The sequence below is a fragment of the Ambystoma mexicanum genome, chromosome 13 (genome assembly GCF_040938575.1).
Source record: "Ambystoma mexicanum isolate Mex_15411 chromosome 13, UKY_AmexF1_1, whole genome shotgun sequence".
Taxonomy (NCBI): Eukaryota; Metazoa; Chordata; class Amphibia; order Caudata; family Ambystomatidae; genus Ambystoma; species Ambystoma mexicanum.
In genome coordinates, this window is record NC_090938.1 from 282,079,133 (window position 1) to 282,098,040 (window position 18,908).

The window sequence follows — 18,908 nt, forward strand, 5'->3', positions numbered from 1 at the left end:
TCCTCACACCAGTCCGGAACCCACGGGACCAGCATGAGGAGGACTACAACCATGCCCACTCACGTACCCGTGTAGTCATTGAACAGGCATTCGGCCTACTGAAGGGTCGTTTCCGCTGCCTCAGCAGGTCTGGCGGGGCACTCCTGTACCGCCATGAGAAGGTTGCAAAGATGGTCATGGCATGTGTCATGCTCCACAACATGTGCGTACGTAGAAATGTGCCCATGCCCCCTGACGCAGAACTGCAAGCACCTGATGATGGTCATGATGAGGGTGGGGATGTGGCAGCACCTCAAGGAGTCGGCGAGGCACCGGAGGGCCGTGACATTCGTCAGCATCTCATTGATGTATGCTTCTAGCACTCACGCCTGGTGGCTGATACATGGACACGGGACTCGTGGCACTGTGTGTGTCTGGGACATGCACAATATGGACTGTACGCCTATGATGGCCTAGTACACAAAGATCAATGTCCACACATCTCATTGGTTGATCGTGCACTGTTTATGGCATATGTGATATCATGTTGTACACCCTATCGACCCGCCACCCAAGTGAGCCCAACACACCCCCTCCACCCTCCTACCTCCCCCCCGAACACCAGTGTCCAAAGATGCTCATTGTCAGTGGGCAGTCGCTATTGCAAGCCCCCTCTGCGGGTATCAGGGGCACCCCTGCCTGTGGAGCGCAGGTTCCTCCCAGATCTACGTTGGGGGCTGCCCTGGACGGAACTTGCAACGGATGATGTCTCTGCCTGCTCACGTCCATGCATGTCCCTAAGGGTTTGCGAGAGCTCAGTGAGCACACGGCGCACTGCGGCAAGTTCGGCACATACGTCCTTGGACGTCGCATGCAGTTCCCCCCTCAGGCTCTCGGTGCATCTCTCCATTTGGACTCCCAGGCTCTTGGTGCTACTCTCCATTTGTGCCCTTAGTGTCTCTGTACCTCTCTCCATTTCTGCCCTAAGTGTCTCAGTTGATGTTTCTATGTCTGCCTTAGTGCCCCCACATTCATCGGCATGGTCCTTGAGGAGCGTGGCCAGTTGCTGCTGTTGCACGATTAACTGGTCGAGGGACTGTTGCCTCTGCTGGGCCATGGCCATTTGCGGGGGTGTCACAGAGGGGCTGTTGTCCTCATGTTGCCTTGCCACAGGGCTTGTGGGGGATGGCCAGTCGTCGTCTTGTGGGTGCCCCTGCGTGGTTTCCTCATGTTGTACGGGATGGGACAGACAGGGGGATTGGGACAGGTCATGGATGGATCTGACTTCGACATCCCCGTCTTCTGTGTCGGAGCATGCTGCCATCAATGGGGTGTCACCTATGGTGCTGCTGCCACCAGAGGCAGTGCCTTCTGTGGCATCCGTTGGGGGGACCTGTGGTGGTGGTGTTGTGGGCATGCTGGCTGCTGGGGTGCCTGTTGATGTTCCCTCCTCTGTGCTGCCACCTGATTTGTGCTGCTGCCGTGTCTTGATGCGTGCAGCTGAGGTGGAGGGTCTTTGGCCGTTGGTCTTGGCCCTCTTTGCAGGTGTGCTGGTAGGGGTGTCCTGAAGCTCGTCGTTTGGATCGGACCCTGTGGTGGAGTAAAGGAGGGCGAGGGTTATTGATGGGTCTGTGGGAATTGGAATGGCATTGTATCACATGCATTGGGGTGGTACCTGAGGGTGATTTGGGTCGGGGCCTTGGAGGTGCTTTCATTTGTGTGTGGAGTGAGGGTGCAGTTGTTTGGCAGCCTGCAGTTAGGGTGTGCCTGCTGCACGTGTAGTGCGTGTTTTAGGGGTTTTTAATTATTTATGTATTTATTGTGGGTTTTAACGTGCGCTATCAGGCCGATGTGTGTGGACGTTCTCCTGGACATGTGTTTCTGTTGCACTATGTGGACGCATGGTACTTCACATGGATGGACTTTGTGGATTTGGCATTGTTTTATTTGGCCCACCTACCTGAATCTTCGGATGTCTGCACTCCTTTCTCCATCCCTCCGACTCCCTCTATGCTCTCCATTCCGATGGTGGAGGCACAGATTTCTTCCCAGGGGGTCAACTTGATGGGTGATTCAGGACCTCCCCCGGTGGCTGTGGCAATGTTGCGGTTGGCAGAGAGTATGCTGCGGACGCGTATCCGCAGGTCGTCCCATCGCTTGCGGCATTGCTGTGGGGTGCGGGGTGCGGTCCCCACCGCACTTACCCGCTGTGCCACCAGAGCCCATATGGCCTTCTTGTTTGCAAGTGCCGTCCTGGTCATTTGCGTGCAGAAGACGACGGCAGCATTCTCCTGGAGGGTCTCTGTTAGCACGGTGAGTTCCTCACGGGAGAAGTGGACCTGCCGCTTGCGGTCGCACGCTTTCTTCGCTACTTTTCCCATTTTTCTTGGTTTCGCTAGGGTGGATGACGGGTTGGGGTGTGTTTCAGGGTAGTGATTTTAGTGGTTGTGTGGTTTTAGTGGTTTTATAGGTGTACGGCGGGATGTTTTCCCGTTCCGGGCCCATGTTTTAACTTCCGTTTCCGTATATTTCCGGTCACCGTACTTTCCGGTAGGCGCACACTGCGGTGTCCGCTGTGATGGGTGGCGGTATTGCACCTAGGGCGCCGTACGGCGGCGGTGTGGGCCGTTTTGGGGTCATTTCCGCCATCGCGGACTTTGCACTTCCGCCATGCCGTGGTGCTCGTGCCCGATGGGTCGGAATGGGCCGCACTTTGCTCCTTCGTGCAATGGCGGAAACGCTATTTACGCTGTGGCGGTCCGGTCAGTCACTTTCCGCCAGGGTCATAATGAGGGCCCTTGTGATTTATGAATCATGACTGCGTATGCAAGAGTTAGAGAAAATTGTTCTCTGCGTACATACATATCTTTGAAGTGAAGGAATCTAGCTGTTGAGCGTCCTATCCGTTTTACTTCTGAAAGTTTGTCAAAGAGTATATTGACAAACTGAATTTTGTTGTCACGTGGGTATGTTTGAAAGCCAACAACTGTACCCAGTGCTCCATTAACTAGTCCTTGGTCCACGTCAAGGATACGTTTAAGCATTACTCTGCAATTTAAGGATAATTTTAACATCTTTACTAAGCCTGCTGTGTTTGAGATTGATTTTTCTAAATTATTTAGTCTTGTTGTGGCTTGGTCACACATGGGTAGTCTCATACCATGTACATCTAGTTTGTCTATGGCGCTAATTTCCATTATTGGTTGCATTTCTTTACTTAACATTATTTCATTGAATTTGAGACAGCTTGCAAGAGTTGGCATTAAGGCCATACAATTGACATTTTTGTGGGCTAATTGTTCCATAACATCTGTAGCACATGCATTATCGCCATAAAGTGCATTAATGTGCCGGGTTTTCAATGTTGCTTCTGCTTCTTTAGAAAGTTACCAACTCTCAAACTTTTTAAAATGTTGGCATAAGTTAGATCTGCAGATTGGTGCATATTTTCTGTTAATTCTCTGTATTGGAAATGTTGCCAAAGGTTGACATTTCCAATGCTGCCAACAGTTTTACGGCAGAGTTTGTGCCCTAATGTTTTAAAAATAGGTTCACCTTTTACTGGTGTTAATTGAAGCAGATCTCCAAAAACAATAATGTGTTTTCCTGCAAAGAGCTCTTCATAGTCTGTTTTGAGTACTTCTTGTAATCTGAGGTGAATCAAAGCTAACATCAGGTTGGAGACCATGCTCACTTCATCTATTAGTAGCATTTTCATTTGTTTCAATAATCTGCGTAATTCCATTGCAGCTTCTGCAGAACGTTAGTAATAGTCTAATTTGTTCTGGTGTTCTACTGGTAATAGTAGTAATCGGTGTAATGTAACACCACCTATGTTGTAGGCAGCTAAACCTGTGGGGGCAGTGACAACAGCTGACAGTTTGTTGTTTGTCAATTGTTGAAGGAACTTACTAATGATTTTGATTAGGAATGTTTTGCCAGAACCAGCTTCACCACTGACGTACAGTAGTATAGGTTTATAATTATGGCAGGAACATTCTTTATTTTCATGTTTTACACCATGTGCAATTTGTTTTGTTACTTCTTGAAAAATGCTACTTTGCTCATTGTTTAGTTTTGATTGTAGTATAGTTAAGTCTTCCTTATCTTCATACTGACACATGGTGTTTTCTACTTCTATCATAGCTAATTCTGCCTCATTTGTTATTAGTGGTTCTCCCAGTGTTTCTTGGCTTCCTGTTACAGAAGGTTGACTACTGTCAGGAGAATCCTTATCTAGTTGGGCTTGGAGTTCTTCTTCATGTTGCTGTTCATTGTGCAACATTGTTTTGTACTGTGTAAAGTTTACATCTTTTTTTTTTTTTATTTTGGTTGGCTGAAATGAATTCAACCTTTCAAAAAGTTTTTTTTTCGTTACAAAAAGTTGCAATATTACAATTTTTCGATTTTACATAAATCATTTTTACATAATTTGTATCGAGATCCCAAACTAACAATTTTCCAAGCTTTCCAAAGCCTATGTACATATTGGTTGATTTGTCAAATATTACAGATTTGTTTCGGAAGTTGTAAGCAATGTACTGTTCACAAAAATAATTGACAAGTAATGTTAAAAATTGAAATTAAAATAAATAAATTGAACCCACATATGTCTTGAATTTTAAAATACATTTGTCGATAGGCCATAAGGAGTTAACTGCGAGGTAATATCGTTTTTATAAATTGCGTTAATGCAATATGAATGGCAGTACGATTGCTTGTCATTAGTATAATCCATATTTCATACGCAGAGCGATCACAATATAATTGTAAAATATTGCAGAATACACGTTTTCGTATGCCACTCAAAGCCGGACAATCCACTACTAGGTGAGCTAGGCACTCTAATTGCGTCACATCTTTACAGAAACGGCAATATGTGTCATTTTTTGAAATTATACCTCTCCGTGCTAGAATTTGATTTGTAGACTGTAAGTTCAAACGCAATCTTAACATTTCGGAGCGAACATGCTGTGATGGGGATTTTAAAAGATAATAGGCCATTTGTTTGAGCTTCTTGTGAGGGAACAAATTCCGATCAAAATCTACATATTTTTTACAAAGGTCTTGGGTTACATTCCAGTCATGCCAATACAGTCTTTTCTTTGCTAGAGTAGGATTCTTGAGTAGCAAGTCGATTGAAACATTTGCATTTGCTAGAACATTAATGACTTCTCTTGTCCATTTTTTGGGGAATACATCATTGGAAGTACACATATACATTGCCATTAAGCCCAGCATATTATTAGTTTGTATACCCAAAAGACATTTTCGATAGAAGTTGCAAAATTTCCAAAGAATTAGACTAGACAGGGAGATACTACCGAGTTCGTACCTTAACATACATAAGGGAGTGCACACTGGTAAGCACAGAACTGTTTTCCAAAATTTCCCCTCAAGTCGATCCCAGTAGATTCTGGGTTGAGGTAACAGAGTTTCAGCTCCGTAAGATAGTATCGGGACAACTTTTTGATTGAAAAAGGTTACCACATGCATTACAGTGAATTTGCCGTACTTATGTAAAATGATTTTGGCTTGTGAAATTAAGGTCATGACTTTAATTCTTACAGAGTCATCATAAGTTTGGTTTAACATAGAGCCAGAAAAAGGTAATCCTAAGTATTTATAAGTTGGTACCGTTTGTAAGGGAACTTCGCGTAGGAACCATTGACTTCTCACCATTTTTGTATACTTTTTTTTATGACAAATCACTATCTGAGTTTTATCCACATTGATAGTTAGATTGTTGGTGTGAGTATAAATATCCAATTTGTTCAAGAGGTTCTGTAGACCGCTCGGAGTCTGCGAAATGAGAACAAGATCATCAGCATACAAGAGCCATGTAATTTTTTGAGCACCTAATTTAGGAGAATCTGACAGTACCCTTTCAAAGGAGGTCCCAATATCTAAAATGAAGAGGTTAAAAAGAGAGGACGCCAAGATACACCCCTGTTTTAATCCTCTCATTGTATTAATATTCGCGGACAACAACCCATCAAGCGACAGTCTGACTTGCATTGTCGTGTTCGAGTGCAATTTTTTGATTATAGTTAACAATGACGAAGGACAGCCATAGCTCTGCAATTTCTGGAATAGCAAAGATCTATCGACTGAGTCAAAAGCTACCCGAAAATCGACAAATGCCATATACAGAGGTTGATTGAGTTCTGCATATTTGGATTTTAGCATATTTAGTGTGATTAAGTTTACTGAGGTGCCTAGCCCTGCGACAAAACCAGTCTGGAATGGATCTCTTTTGAGCTCATTTAGTGTCCAATTATTTAGTTCTCGCAAAATAATACGGCTGTACAGTTTACCAGGAGCGTCTAATAAGGCGATGGGTCTATAGTTCTGTGGAAGACACCGATCACCTTTTTTGTGAATAGGTACAATCAGAGAGTGAGTCCATGAAGCCGGAAGCTCTTGGGATTCATTAATGTTCTCATATATATGATATAAGATTGTAGACCATATTACTGGATGTTCTTTGAAAATTTTGTTTGATAGTCCGTCTGGACCAGGCGCCCTGGACTGACTTATTTTATTGATAAAATATAAGATGTCGGATTTATCAATAATAATATGAAATCGTTCGTGAGGGGTGAAACTTATAGGTAAATTGCAATTAGACGGGATAGCATAGATTTTAGAAAAATAACTAATCCAGCTTGCTTCTGGAACGCTCTGTGTTTGTGATTTTATTTGCACCGGGGAAACAGCGTTGGTCAATACTTTCCAGATTTGGGCTGTATTATTATCACGAATATTTCGTAACATTAATTCACCGTCTTGTTGAAACAATTTACTACGATGGCTTCTCCGCCAGTTCCTATAAGATGTTTTAATTTGCATTAATGCTGTGCGCCTGATGCTCAATGGAAGTTTCATGGCTTCTCTTTTTTTGTGACGAAATTCAGTTTTCTTACTTTTGGTCTCCAGGTCAAACACATGTGATTTCCTAAAGATGTAATTTTTCTGTACTCTATTATCTGAGAAATGATGTATTAGATCATAATAGGCAACTGGGGGGATAGCTGTGTTATTCCGAGCATGACAGAAGGCAGCTTGTAGGGAGATATTGAAGTTATCTAATTTGTTTTCGGTCCAAATAATGCGATTCAGTTGATTAGAGACTGTTAGTTGACCTAAATTCCCCATCGTGCTACGGTTGGTTTTCAACACTTTTGAGGCCCACTGTAAGGTGAGCAATCGATGATCACTATTTAAGTTTGACACAATATTGAAAAAGTGAATTTGAGAAAAAAGTCTGTCATCAACATAAATGTAATCGATAGTGGCTTTGGCGCTGCCCTGTTGCCACGTGTGACTCAGCTCACTTTTGTCAAATTTGCTCTCATTCAACATGCAGAGTCCTCTCGTAAGCATAAGTTGTTCCCACAGTTTGCAGTTTGAATCCTCCGATAAGTTCAACGAGGGGAGGCAATGGAGATTTAAGTCGCCAGCAACAACTGTATGCTGTATTTCTGGAACAAGCATGATAAAATCCAACATGGAGGCAATATCATCCAAGAACCTCCCATTTTCAATGCTTTTGTGGTTCCAGTAGAGATTAACTATAGCGTACAAGATTGAATCAATAGCTATAATAGTCAATTGCGTAAATGAGTTAGGAGAATGGGAGTATAAAATGCTGATGTTAGAGCTTAATTTAATTGCTGTAATAAGGCCAGCCATCGGGCGGCCTCTCTTTCCTTGAATGGCTGGCAAAAAGTGAGTTTCATGGTTGTTCCATACGGGAGCAGTTGTCAGCCATGTCTCTTGTAAAAGAATCACATCGTGATTATTTAAGATGTTTTGTGAATTATTAACCAAATGATTGAAACCACGAGTGTTCCATGAGACCAATGAGATATATCTTTCCTTCTTCGCCTTGTACGCAAGTTAACTCCTGGAATCGCAATTACAGCAGCATTTGGAGGGAGCCTCTGTAATGACATCGCTCTCCATGTGCACAATACCCTTATTAAGTTCCCTTATGGCAGAGTCAGTCCACGTTTGAGCACTAAGAGAACCATTAGATGAATTTGGTGGGCCCAGAAGTAATATGAAACCTAGTGATAAAAGTTGGTTTTTTGCTTCCCAGATGAGATTTCTGATGACTCTTGACGTTAGCCATAGGCATGCCGTACTTACTGAGTTATCATTGAAAAATTCAACCTGTGCTATGTCCGCAGAGCCAATATCTTGTAGTAGCGGAATATCGGAGAACACCTGTAATATACTTTGTCGGTTAAGCACATATTGCGGATAAGGGGCTGGCCGGCATCCCAATATTAATGCAATATTATTATCTTTTTTGGGTTTCAAAATCGATTTACCTGGTGGTTTAATAGGAATATTTTGAGCAGCTATGGGATTTTGTTTTACTGCAGAAGAGCGCAAAGTTTTTAGCATGGTGACAATTTCTTCATCGTGGGTTGCCAAAAGAGGAGGCGACTCTATTAGTTCTATGTTTTTATCGCCTTTAAATGAGACTGAAAGTTTCGCTGATGAATATGGAGTTTGCATATTATCAATTTTCTGTGATTCAAGAGAGGGGGCTTTGAGTATTGATGGTGCAATAATTCTGCTCATGTAGGCATCAACTTCTTTTCTGATATCGGCACGACACCTAGCAATCATTTCTTGTTCGTGTTCGTCTTCATTCACTGAAGAGGGTTGAGGAGCGCGTGCTGCTTTTATTTTAGATTTCTTGATACATGGTAAGTTGACTTTTGTTGCAGAGGCTAAATTCGCACTGGATTCTGTCAAGGCCAAAGGGTGATGTGATTCCAGGGCCTCTTGTTCTTGTTCGTGGCTATTGACTGCTTTAATCAAATTATCTAAGGGCTCATAGGGCGTGACAGATGCTTGACCTTTAGTCACAGAGCCTAATTTATTTTTACGAAGTTGACTTAGTTGTGTATACTTTCTCGTGATAGCACAGGCCGTTTGTTGACTGTGTTTGTTTGGAATGGTCAGCATGTTAAAAAACTGTTTTGATCTTGTTGGCGCCTGTACTTCATTTTTTTTAACATTTTTAGTTTTTTTAACAATCTCAATATTTTTCTTGTTTTTTTGCTGTGTTATTTTCCCGGATGAGTTGGGTTTCGCAGCAGATTGAGTCATCTTTTTGCAAAATATTGTATAGGGCTCTGGCGTTGGCGAGCTGATAGAGTCATGCTCTATCTGATTTTCGTTCACCGCAACGGCCTCTCTGATCACCTGTCCTATATACGGCAAGGAACCGAGTATGCCGGAGTTGTCTATGGTAATTGGAGACAATTGATTCTCTAGTTGGACAATAGCATTTATTGCAACTGAAGTGCTTTCCGGTTCATTTGCAGACAAAGTGATTGGAGCCATACCTGATGTCATAGTGGCAACAGTAGCCATATTGGATGGCATTAAAGGCAGCTCAATTGGATTGTTTGACGGAATATAAGGCTCTTTATTTGTCGAGTGCAAAGGCGCTCGCCATGTTTCTTGTTTAGCCTGCCAGGCTAGAACAGCTAGTAATTGGGCACTTTGTACATCCAATTTCGTATTCAGTGTATTGAACAAGGTGGTGATGGTTTGTAATGTCAAATTCATCGCTCCTAGAGTTAGTTCAATTACATTTGAAGCATTTGGGGGGGTTAGAGCCTTTTGCGTAGGTGATCGCTGCCGAGGGGTAGGAAAGAGAAAGGATGAGGTAAGATTTGAATTCGTATAGCCACCATTTGAACACAACTTGGGAGAGAAGGAAAGATTTACAAGTGAATCTTGCTTTGTGAAATCCGAGCCAGGGGAGGGTAAATCAATCACTGCTACATCCCCCAGCGTTTTGGCTAAGGCAGGACTAGACTTTGCGTCGGAAAGTAGCACCAGGGATTCTCCTCTTAATACTGTGCTGTCCGATAGAGAGACATGCAAGGTGGTGCCACAACCCGCCTGATTGTGGTTTGCTATTTTTGGTTCTTTGGAGTCTTTTAAAGAAGCACTTTGCATAACGCGATCAGGATAGAAAAATCGTATATCTTTGGTACTCGCATTTGATTTCAAGGCGTTAGCAACAGAAGTCGCAGCGCGCTTTTTTACGTTGGTATTCTTTAACACGTCTATTTTAACTGAACAGGGAGTTGAAGCACAAGGCACTGCCCCCGTGGATTTACCCGTTACATTTAGGAACGGCCCTTGAATAGGAGGCATGCCCGTGCGTAGTGTATATAGATTATGTTTCATGATGTTTTATTTTAGGGACAGTTGCTTGCCCGTACCCACCGAGGTTGTTAAAAGAAAGATTCCACCAATTGGAAACACGCAGATTCTCTCACGAAAGGTAGACAGCAATTAGTGTTGCTGGCACTAAGCTCCCGGGCCTCGCTTTGCTCGCGACGCCGCGGCGAAGCGGCAAAGCGGGACTTTCTCGGGACTTCACCGGTTTCTTCTTAAATAGGCACGCCCACACAAGGGATTACAAAGCCTTGTGGGGGCTGTAGTTGTATTCAGTTCTTCACGAGCGAGCAGGGAAAATAGCAGAGAGCAGCGGCAAAGCGGGACTTTCTCGGGACTTCGCTGACATACAGTAGTATAGGTTTATAATTATGGCAGGAACATTCTTTATTTTCATGTTTTACACCATGTGCAATTTGTTTTGTTACTTCTTGAAAAATGCTACTTTGCTCATTGTTTAGTTTTGATTGTAGTATAGTTAAGTCTTCCTTATCTTCATACTGACACATGGTGTTTTCTACTTCTATCATAGCTAATTCTGCCTCATTTGTTATTAGTGGTTCTCCCAGTGGTGCTTGGCTTCCTGTTACAGAAGGTTGACTACTGTCAGGAGTATCCTTATCTAGTTGGGCCTGGAGTTCTTCTTCATGTTGCTGTTCATTGTTTTGCACTGTGTAAAGTTTACATCAGTTATAGTGCTTTCATTTGCTTTGAAAGCATCCTCATATGAGTCATAGTTATCTAGTAATTGTTCTTCTTTTCTCCATGGTTTGAAGAGTTGTAGCAGGGACATGTAATATACTTCTTTATGTTGAGGAGTCTTCAATGACAATTTGATATGATTAATTAAATTTGGTTTAGTGAGTTTAACTAAGCTGCCTTCACAGTCTGTCACTCTATATTTACCTTTTTTTCATCAGGTTTCATATTATTTTTGTATGTGTAGTTTTGGGCTATTTGGTATAGACACATGTTTTCCAAAGTATTACTTCTGTTTGGGTAGTATGTGTCCAATAAATTGTTTTTTAAAATGTCTTGGCTGTTGGGATCATGTTTGGCTATTGTTTCTATATCTTCATATGATTTTAGAACTCTTTTTCTAGATTTAGCTGGACCAAGACTTAGCCATACTGTATTTCCAGATTTACCATACAATGAAGTACCAGTTAAACGATCAGCTGCTTCATAAGATCCACATTCTCTATGGGTGAGCATTTTTATGCCCAAGCTGTATAATTTCTGAGATACTGTTTTATCTGATGACAGGTCATTCCAGAGGTCTTGGAGCTCTGTCTTTTCTGCTTTAGTTAAGTATGCTGTGACATATCATGCAACTGCAGTAGAATTGTCTGCAATGTACTGCACATCTATGTTTGCATTCCATAAGTGGGCAATGATTGCATTATATTCATTGATATATTTTTCTTCTTCTTTTCTTTTTATGTAATATGTATTTTTAGGTGACTTACCTTTAACACTATGTCTAACTGAAGACATGAGGTTGTTTACTTGACCTGTATTTGTAACTGGTCTAGGGAAACCAAATCGGCATTTGGTGTAGTATTTGCCTTTGTTTTTGTATTTGCGACGACAATTTTTTCCACATTTGTGTCTTTGAAATTGTAAAATTTGTGCATGAAGATCACTATTTGTGGCTTCTGATGGAATTTCACAAGTGACATATTTTTCAATAAACTGTAAAACAGTGGCATCACTGTCTTGACCAAATTTAGGAGCATCTTTAATCCATAAAAGCATGTGGATATGTGGTGCTCCTCTGGCTTGGTATTCTTTTCTCCAAAAGAAGTGTTGCACTTCTCCAAGGGGAGGAACAGTTTTATTACAAATAAAATGTAGCATAGCAATAAGGCGATAGTGAAAATATCTTGAAACATTAACAGGATCCAAAGAACAAAGTTCTCCAGGTGTTAGAATATCTATGTTTGTTTTGTTTTTATTTGATATACGTAGGAAGTCATGTAAATCTTCCCATGCATATTCTGCACAACTTAATGTAACAAACCAAGTGGGTGGGCCAAGGTTTCTGATCATGCAACGTACATCTCCATGACGTCGAAACCAGTACTCTTTAGTACCACGCATATTTGCTAATAGATTTGTAATATTTGATTGTAGCTGTCATATTTTGAAAGTGTGATCCTGATTTTAATATGTGTGCAACTCCGTAACATAAAGTTGCTAGTTCACTTTCAAAGAGTAGGTGGAATATGTATTCCACATTTTTCTAAATCTGGGATCTTCAGAATACATCCGTAATGAGCGGTATTCTGAAGCTGATATTAGAATAGGTCTATCATCATACCTTCCTCCTTTGCCAGTAGGAAAGAGTAGAGGAAAAGCATGTGCTTCTATACTTTTTTCCCATATACTGATTGGCGATCCTTTTGTTTGACGCATTTGGTAAGTTTCCAGTACATCTTGTACGGTGTCATTACAGCGCAAAGGATGAATTGTATAATGGTCTAAAGTATTTGATATTGTAGCAGGATCTAGTAGCTCAAATTGACCAGCTTCTTGTGTTTCTTGAATTATTTCAGTTGTATCTTTCAAGTTTTCTTCAATATTAATTTCTTTGTAATATTCATTATTCTCTTTAAGATATTGGAAGGCTTGTCTAACTTTATATAAATCTACCAGCTGTTGCCATATTTTTTTGTCTTTTGTAGGTACTCCATTTACTAATATAATTAAAGATTGCTGCATTGGACGTTGTACTCCTAGGGTATGCACATTTTCTTTTAGATTTAATGGTAAATAAACTACTTTCCCACGAATGCCTTTTACCAATTCAGAGGCAGGTAATTTTGCTGTTTTTGGTTGAAGGCGTATTATTGCTTGAAATGGGTGTACTGTTTGAATTATGATGCTCGCATATAAATTAAGTTGTTGTAGAGGTTTTGGTACTGGGTATAATTCCAAATTAATTGTGATAGAACGTGAAGGATTTTGGTTGTTGTCAAGTTTTGTAGTGCAATAACTGCAAAGTATTAAGGACTCAGTTATTTCATATTTGTTTTCTGCTATAAGGTAGAGAGCTAATTCAAACCATTTAGAATCTTCATTGTCTTCTATTTTGTATGATAGGTCCACAGTTTTTGTGTTACTTTTATAAAAAATTCTACGGCAACATACACATACATGGTTTGGAACTTCAGCTGATGTACTTTTAAATTTTAGTATTTCTTTTTTGTATGTGTTTAGCAAAAGGTTGCCATGTGTAGAATTGTTGCTTAATTGGTTTAAAGCTATTTCATTCTGTAAATGGGTTTCACTTCCAAAATATTTTTTCTGGATATAGTGAATTTCTTCAAGTAGGTCTTTTGCTGTACCATGTAGAAGGATGTTATTTAACTTTGCTAATGCTAAAGCAGGACTTTTAGCATAGTACAGTTTTGTAGACTAGATTTCTTATAGTTGAATGAAGTGTTGATATCCTTTTGATATCATGGAAAGTGGTTTTACAAGTAGGTCCTGTAATGCAGGTCAATGAATGTACTTGTAGTCCTGTGTACTTGCGCACTGGACAGGTATCTATATTTTGCTGTAATTTAATTTTGATTTTGTCTTTGCTTTTTACATATTTATTGAGGAATTGCCATAAAGATTTGAAACATTGTTTGGGAATGTTACACATTGACGTGCATGGCCATTTGTACACTAGACGTTCTGATTCAGTTGAATGGAGGGGTAATTCTAAGTTTTCAGGGCATATTTTTGTAAGGAGTACTTCTTGTTCCATTATGGTATTATTCACTTTTTCATAACCTCGACCACTGCTATTTATGGCAATTGTATTTGTTTGCTTTTGTTTGTACGCTTCTTCATTAAAATATGGTTCTGTGCTCGTAGTGTGATTCCATTCACCTCCGCAGATACTTAAGAAGTTCTTTCTGTTAACATTTCACTTATTGAGAAGTCTTTTTTGTAATTTAGTTATTAGTTTTGTTAGTGGTTTCATTTTGTTTAACAGTAAAATAAATAAATTTCTTTTGAGAAGAATTGCACTGTCCATCAATGCTTCTAAGATTAAATTCCTACGATAGGTTTTAAGCTTTGAACCTGATTTCTCTCCTGTTTTTATAAGATTTTGAAGGACTTTGTGACGGTATATTTTGGCTAAAATACTTTTCCTGGTATGCTTACTTTGCACTATATTAAAATTTGAAGAAGTAGTTTTATCTGTACTGATAGCTGATTTTCTGTTAATTGTTTTTTGGTTTGTTTTACATTTTGATAGAGGAAGCGAAGTTGTTGTACTTGAAACTTCTTGTGTTTCACTAAATGATTGTATTAGCTGTTTTGTTTCAACTTTTTTTACAAATTCTGCTAGAGATGGATGCTTATGTTGGACACCTTTATTTTCATTTGCTCTACTTTTGCGTTGCTTTCTACGGACTTGACTTTTGGTAGGCATTTTTTAGGGTCTGTTGAAAAAAATAAAGAAGATATGGGTTGGGGTGTTCTGGAATGTATGTGTGCTGTGTGCATGAGTGTTTGAGTAAGATGATAAAGATGTATGTAATGGTGTGTGATTGTGCATTGGGAACTAAAACTAGTAGGGATAGGTATTCTTGAATTTATGTGTTACTAAACTGGGGTTCAGATGACAAAAAAAAGTAAGCTAGTGGTGTGGAAAAGTACAAATAGTAAATCTAATGTATACAATTAAAACAGTTGTTTGTTCTATAATATGAAAATTGTAGTGGTTCAGTTGGGTAATTTGTGTGTCCAAAAATAGAAATTTGTGGGCCATTCTGGCTGTAAATTGCTGTTTAAGACATGGAAATTTTTGGACAAAATGGTACAAAATCTCTATTTTTAGAAACCAAAATAGCTCGTATTAATGTTATAGTATATTTGATTAATAATACAAATATTATGGTGATATTTTACTTACTTCTTTTTTAAATTAACAGGTAACTTCTTATTTTTTCTTTCTTCTTCAAATTCGGCTGCTTCTTTTCAGGAAACTGGTCTTCACTGCAATTGTAAAAGCTTCAAATTAGTAACTTTGTTTGTATATAGCACTGTTTTTAATTTAGATATTGATTTTTTTAATTGAAATCCTCAGTGCCTTCTGTAAAACCATTAAACTAATTTATTTACATAAGATACATTGCATCAGTTCAGTACATATGATATGTTCTTAATGAACAAATTGTATTGAATGACTAACTGTAGCAAAAAACAAATATCTTTACTATGTCTTGTGAAATTTATAATATATTAGTGAATACCACTATTTCTGTAAGTAAACTGTTCTAGGTAATAGCGCCTCAATGTCATGTCTAATTTAAAGTAATTAAGTAAATAAATAAATAAAAACAAAAAATATGAAATTGTATAAGTATTTTTATAAAGGTTTAAACATAGATTGTGTTTGCATGCAATTTTGTTTGAATATATGTAGTCTATATATTTCATTTAAAAAATGTTAGTTTAACATGATTTGAGTGTGTGTGTATAAAGAAAGTAAATAGTATAAAGGTTTATAAGTGATAGTTGATTTTAGGAAATTGAAAAAGGTCAGTAAATTCATTTTACAGATTTTACAAGGTAAAAGTCTGTTTGAAAATGTGTTCATCTACTATACAGAAAATATGCATACCTGAAGTTTGTGTTCATGCATATGGATATGCATGGAGCTGCAAGTAGAAATCTTGAAGACTTGTACAGTATTTCTGGTAGATGGTGCTTGCCAATGATATGACACTTGTACTCAGAGAGATTCAGAGTACATTTGCAGTGCTGATCTATGATGATGCAGTTAGATGTAAAGGTCTTGAATGTGATTGGTGCATGGTCATGTGATTTTTGAGGTACATCCAATGAGGGAATGGCAGAGAGAGTGTAGTGGAAATGGTAGAAGGGCTGTTCATGTTACGATATGTCCGCGGACATGGCGGTAGTTCGCGGACATCGGGAGTTACATCCGGGGATTTTTGGGTTCAGAAGTCATGCAAATGAGAATAAGCACTGAAAGGGATTGGTCAGGAAAGTTTGGTGGGTGTGTTGTGCCAGGAGAGATTTTCTCAGATACTCTTTTTGCTGAGAGAACAAAAGATAGCTATGGCTGTGTGTTTCAGAAAACAGATTGTTTGGATTTTAGGAGATTCGTGGATACATTGGTTGAAGGTGCATGCAGAAAGCTGTGGAGTAGCTGTAGATCTTGGATTCCCACATGTGGAAGTACACTGGCATGGAGTACGTGGAATGAAGTGGTTGGACTTGCTACCTCTCTGTGCTACTTTGGAGACAGAGCAACATCCAGACGTAATTGTAATTCATTGTGGAGGGAACAGTTTAGGACATGTGACTGGAATTTTTTTGCAATTTGCTATGAAAGAAGGACTTAGGAAGGTTATGGACATGTTTCCTAATTCTCAAGTGATATTTTCACGGATTGCGCAGAGACAAATGTGGCTTCGTTCTTCTTCATTTGGTCCACAAATGGAAAAAGCAAGGCGCAATGTTAATAAGGCTGTTTGTGCCTTTCTAAGAGATTTTGGCATGTCTTCTTTTCACAATGAAAATATAATGTTTTGTAGTACATACATTTTTCGCAGAGATGGAGTCCATCTTACTTATGCTGGCAATCAGATTTTTCTGAGAAATGTACAAAATGCATTGCAACCTTTTTTGGAATTACAACAATGATTTTGAAGTAGATGTTAAGCATTTACAATTTTTGACTTACAAACACCACCCAAAGGCTCTTTTCAGAGCCACCACTTCTTTCCAGAGAAAATTACAATGTTTGTGATGGAGTAGCAACCCAATTTTTTCAATGTTCGCGAACTGTCCGCGGACTTCTAAAAAATACAAAGAGCCCTGCTTCATTTATTTTCACTTCTATTTTTTAACTGGGAAAGACGGCTCTGAAAAGAGCCTTATTTTTTTTTGATTTTTGTAATTTTGTAATTTTTGGGGTTTTTCAGACACGACACACTAGGAGAGGAGGGTAAAGGAGGGTAAGGGGGGACACCAACCACAGGGATAAGAAAGGGCGAGCTGAGAGAGGAAGATGTAGAGTGGGTTTTATTTGGGTAGTGAGCAGGTCTTCTCGTGCTCTGAGACGATAGTCTCAAAAGCACTCCGAAGTCACTCCCCCCTGCAGAGTACTGTGTCACAGTACATACATAAAACTGTGACCCTCGAAAGGTAAGGGTCATTAACATTCTGTATGGCCTGTGAGGCAGCTTGAGGAAGACGCTGTCCCATAGAGGTGGTCCTTGTGGTGACAGGATCAGAAACAGAGGATGAAGTAGAGGAAATCCTCCTGCTACGTTCTTCGCAAGGTACAACCCTGCGAATAGCCCCAGAGTGAAATGACCTCAGGTGTTGCTTCATAGTAGTGGCCCCAAAGCTGTACTTACCGTGCTTCCCGCGACTGAGTATCATTTTGCACTCATTGCAGGTAACACGGTTCGCACAAGCCTTAGGAACATTACCATGAATGGTAAATAACCGCCACACCCAAGACTCACGCCTAGTGCGCGTAGTAGGGTTTTCCTCTACCTCATTTTCATCATCCTCTTCTTCCTCCTCCGCATCCTCACTCCTGTTCCCCTCTTCAGGCCATTGGGGAGGTGGTGGTGGTGGAGGGGGTGCGGGTGGTGCTGAAGCAGGTGCAGCACCAAGTGGCAGTTCAGCAGCCAAGGATGCCATCTCGATGATGGTGTAGTCTGCAGGTGGCAGCAAAAATCACTGTGTTCTGAAGAATAGCCAGAAACACAATGGGAATAAGCTCTTGGGCATGGTCTTTTATAGGGGTGCTTGTGCGCGGTTCGCGGACATGCGCACTGTCTGCGGACAGATCGAACACAAAAAAAGGATCGGAAAGTTTCAAAAGGTATATAGAAACTCAAGACTGCTATGTGGGACTTGTGCCATGTTGAGATTTTATTGAAAAATATTATGGATTAACTGAAAATGTACTTTTAAATTGTTCGGGGACACGAACAGTGTCCGCATTTCAGGACACACGATGAGCGTGGGCGCGGTCATATGATCAGTTCGCGAACTAGTCCACGAAGGAAGCGCCTGTCCGCAGGACACCAAGTGCACAGAGATTGGTTAGCGACTGCGCATTGATGTCCTACGGACACTGTTCGGGTTCTGAAGTAATTAAAAGTGTGTCACACGTGAAACGAACATGTCAGGACACTGCCTGTGTTCTTAGAACAGTTTAAACTTGGTAGCGAACAGTAAGGACAGATATAGTGTTCTTCAGGACACGTGTAATTTAGTTTATGTACGAACATTTCAGGACACCAATTGTGTTCTTAGAACAGTTTCAATTGGGTAGCGAACACTACGAACAGGTATAGTGTTCTTCAGGACACCTCCATTTTCGTTTACGTACGAACATTTCAGGACACCAATAGCGTTCTTAGAACAGTTTGAACTTGCTAGCGAACAGTACCGGACAGGTATAGTGTTCTTTAGGACACTTTAATTTTTGTTTGTTTACGAACAATTCAGGACACCTCGTGTGTTCTTAGTACAGTTTCATGTTGCTAGCGAACACTACGAACAGTTGTACTGTTGTTCAGGACACGTCATTTTCGTTTATTTACGAACATTTCAGGACACCGATTGTGTTCTTAGGACAGTTTTAAGTTGATAGCGAACATTACGGACAGATATAGTGTTCTTTAGAACACTTTAATTTTTGTTTCTTTACGAACATT